Here is a 4,572-nt window from a genome sequence, read left to right as displayed (position 1 = left end):
GTCGCAAGACACTTTCGCTGGAAACGTCCAGACTGCAATGTGTTAAATAGGCCTCCGCTTCGTAGGGTCGGATGGGGCGCTCATTCTGAGTCCGGGGAGCGGAAGGTCTAGAGTGGGGGCTTCCCAGGGCCGGTGGGGTAATCTCCCTGCCAGGCGGAAGGCGGATGGCCCACAGTGGGGAAGGGAGGAGGTGTGTGGACGCAGAGGGCCGGGCTGAGCAGCTGGAGGGATTCTCTCCAACTCAAGCGCCTGCGTCGGTCGGTGCTTCTACGAATGAACCCAGATCCCGGGCTTCCTACAGAAAGCTTCCTCTGCCTGAGACCTCCTTTCCCTCCACCTCCTCCTCACCTGTCTAATTCTTACGCAGAGCCTCTGGGCTCCGCTTCGGCTTCAGCTGCCCCAGCAAGCCTTCCTCATGGGCTCTTCCGCACCGCAACGCACCGCACCGCACCGCACCGCACCCCACCCCACCCCAGGATGATTGCGGCCCTCCTTTGTGTTTCATCCCACCCCAGACTTCGAGTCCACCATTCACCACTCGTTGGGGGCGGTCCTGTATCTCCGCCACTGAAATCTGAGATCCTTGAGGGCGGCGACCCTCATCAGCAAGCACTTAACCTCTGTGTCCCAGCACTAGCCCAGGGCCCGGCCTGTAGGAGGTGCACAGTAAACGTTTGCTGAGTGAACAAAAGGTGTGCAAAACAGACTGAATCGGAGAAGCGCTTAGGAGGGTCCTGGCCCGATCCAGGGGTGAAGAGGGGAAGATCTGGCCTGGGGTGGCAGGACACCAGAGAGGAGAGTGACTGCCAGGGACGCTCTGGGCATCAAGGCCCGTAAATAAATTAAGGCCTCTGGCAAAGTGGGGATGAAGTTTCGCAGCGGCAACGCTTCTCTGTGGCAAAGGCCGCAGGCTGCCCAGGCAGCGTAAACCTTTTCCATCCCCCTTCCTAACAGAGCTTCACTTTAGTTGGGGAGTTTCTATTTCTTTCACTGGATCTCAGAAGAGCTCTTAGAAGGTATCACTGATGCAGGACTGAAACCCAATGGGGTCGTTTCACCCTGCCGCAGGGAAAGCCTGATGGCGGGTGCTGCCTGAGCCCTTCCCAGTGCCCGCCCCTCTGCCGAGCGCTCCGTCTGTATTAACTCATTTGATTCTCCCCGTAACTCCGCGGGGTGGGTAGCAGTATTATTATCCGGGGCCAGGACTAGGTGAGGCCAGTGAGAAACTAGTCTTCGGGGCGGGCGGGCGAAACATTTAAGGGAGTGCCGCCCCGAAACGCTCTTCAGCAATCAAGATAAGGAATATTTTGATACAGTGCATCTTGCCTGGATCCTAAGATAATCGAGAGATTTATTTTGATTACTGGGTTTTTGGTGCTCCCTGAAATTTTTTGGCCAAGGCAAGAGCCTCACTCGTTTCCCTCCACTCTCATCCCCATTCTGTTGACCTGCGCTGTCACAGCCACTAGCCACTCGCAGCTAGGGAGCGCTAGGAAGGTGGTTCCTCCTAACCCATATGTGCCGTTAAGTGTGAAATACACGTGGGATCGCAAAGGCTGGGTATTAAAAACTGTCAAATAGCTCCGTATTCACTACGTGTTGAAGTGGTGTTTCAGATATCTGTTTTTGTTTTTTGTTCTATTTTTGTGGCCGCGCCGCAGCTCCCGGTAACCCCGACCAGGAATCAAACCCGGCCCCGCCACCCCCACCCCCACCCCCACCCCCATTCTTATCCTCCCGCCCGGGCCCGCTGGCTGCCCTGACCGGGACAGTCTGGTCAGCTTCCAGGTCAGGAGGCCAACATGAGCGTTGCATCAAGGAGTTCCAGTCCACAGGCCGAGAAACCTTTCGTGGGGCTCAGATCTACTCACCGACGGTTTGTTAGTGCCTCCGTGTGTGAGCCAGGCACTGCTTACGGCACGTTCCTGGTCACAATCTCATTTTACCTTTACAGGACCCTGAGGAAGTGTCATCACCCCCAAACCTCAGAGGGGAGAGAGGCTGCCTGACTCACCCCCGGGGCTTCCAAAGGTCTTCCAAGGGCAGAGGTCTTCCCCCGAGGCCCGGCAGCCAACTGCCAGGCACAGCCCTTGGCTCATCCATTCTTCTCTCTGGCAATGACTTGCTGAGTGCCTCTGACAGGCCAGAGCTGTTAGGGGTTCGGAGTTACCATAACAGATCGCTGTTGTAGATGTACAGGAGAACATTGAAAGTACTCATCGTCAGGGAAAACATACGGCGTTTAGGGTCACTTCCTAGTAATCTGTTCTAGGCCCTTGCTGCTCAAAGCGCGAGTCTGTGAACAGCAACATCCGCATCGCCCTGGAGCCGGTGAGAAATGCAGGACGCAGGCACCAAGTCACACCTCCGGCCTTAGTTTGAGAGGGCTGCCAGGGCTGCCAAAATACAACGCCACAGGCCGGTGGCTTCAAGCACTTAAATGCATTTTGTCACAGTTCTGGAGGCTGGAAGTCCCCGATCAGGGCGCCAGCCTGGCAGGGCTCTGGGGAGAGTCTTGGCTTGGCTTGCACGTGGTGGACTCCCCTCCCTCTCCTCACGTGTTAGAGAGAGGGAAAGGATAAGCTCTCCCGTGCCTCCTCTCATTGGGGAGCTAATCCCAACAAGAGGACCCCACCCCCCATCACCTCTTCCAAACCTCACCGGCCCCAGAGGCCTCCCCTCCGGATAGAGCTTACAGATACGAACTTTGGGGGCACAACTCAGTCCGTGAACCCCTACTGAACCAGAACCTGCATTCCTGTAAGGTCCACAGGGGACCCCCGTGCACCTCAGATTGAGAAGATTGAGAAGCACTGATTTCTTAAGTCACACACACTGGAAAACAATGGGAGTTTTGGTGGTCAAAGTTGATGTGTTACTTTGTACGTTTCCCGAGGAAGATTATAAACTAGCTTCCTGGGCCAAACTAACCGCTACGAGCCCCAGAGGACTCACCGTATGCCAGTTTCTTGGCGGAGTACTTCACACACTCCACCTTACTTAATTCTCACGGTAACACTATGAGGTAGGTATTTCAACCCGGACGGAGACCACTCTTTATTCTTCCTCGCGCGTGGTGAACTTTCGTTCAAACCGCACAAGACTCACACCAGACGTAGGTCCCGCAACTTCCGCGCGGTGGGCTCTTTTTTCAAACCCGAAAACGAACTCTCATCTCCTCACGCTGCCCCCGTAGAAAGTTGGGGATAAGGTTCCGGAGAAAGTACCCTTCTCTTCCCTCCCACTAGTCACGCTTCGCAAACACCCATAACTTAGCCACTTAGCTCTGCAAGATGAACAGCAGACCCAAAAAGAATCTCCACAGAAGGACAGCTGTTCTGCAAGCGAGCGATAGAAAAAAGATAAACCATGGCTCTTACTTTTTAAACCTCAATTATTTCCCCGGGGGGGGGGATGCACCAGTCCCGGAAATACTGCAATACCAGGTCGATGCGTGGAGCGGGCGGAGCAAGCTCCCGCCCCGTCTCCGGGATCCAAAAATCCGTTTAATACGATGTTCTCGGGTAGAGAACATATCAGATATTAAACTGATAAGAACAGATACTACACTTGATCTTAGCCAAAAGGCCGAGAAGCGATACCCGACAGCCTTCCATCGCTGTCTCCGTCCTCCTCGCATCCATATTGGACTCAGTGTGACCCCTGTCACTGCTCACTCGAGGTCTCACTTCCTTTGCTTCGGTGACAGTACTGTGGGTGGCACCACACCACACTCTCGGGAAGATTTTTTATTCTCTACATCGTAGAAGAGGAATTCGGTACCTGCGGTAGCTTCGTCGTCCTCGGGCTGGAGCGCCATTTTAAATTTGCATGCCCCGCCCTCTCCGCGCGGGTAGGTGTAGCCGCGCGGGTTGATCCGCCCAGTCCTCGGCACCGCCTCTGCGCGCATGAGCGGAGGCTGGGCCGGGGCGGACCTCTTCGTTGGCACCAGCTCTCGCGTAGACAGAATTCAGGGGAATTGGGGGTGGGAGAATAGAGGAGGGCGTCTGCGCAATTGATTCGCAGCAGACTGGTCCGAGTACGAAAAACGTCATCTGGTCTTCACTGTGAAGACGACAGGGTCCCACGGGCTGGCTCTGTCCAGGCCGAAGACCCAGTCGAAGGCTGGGAGTCCAGGAGTGCCTGTCCGGTGTCGCCTGGCAGGGGCTGCGGTGAGAACTGGGGACCCGAGATCGCGCCCTGCGAGCACTGCTGCCCTGGTTGTCAGGCCCCCCCGCCCTGCCGCGGCTGCAGGCCACTAGGGCAAACTCCTTCACCCCCAGAGCCTTAACTCCCCAGCTGAGAAGTGGAAACCTTAGTGCCTACCGTGTGGGGTTGAGGGGGTATAAAGGGAGCTAGTGAGGCGACCTTGGTTTGGTAGTCTAGAATGTGGGCCCTAGTGTCCAACGAGGTTCCAGTGAAGGCGTCATGGCTGTGACACTGAAACAACTGAGCAGCTGTGTTGCCTGTAACAACACAAGAGGAAACATTTATTGCTTGGGCCGGGCTTTGCGCTAAGTGCTTTCCTCATATCAGACTTTCAAAGTTTACCTACAGACGGAGCGGTTGACA

Source organism: Leucopleurus acutus (genome assembly GCF_964270905.1).
Source record: "Leucopleurus acutus genome assembly, chromosome: 19".
In the NCBI taxonomy this organism is placed as follows: Eukaryota; Metazoa; Chordata; class Mammalia; order Artiodactyla; family Delphinidae; genus Leucopleurus; species Leucopleurus acutus.
This window is presented reverse-complemented; position numbering follows the sequence as displayed.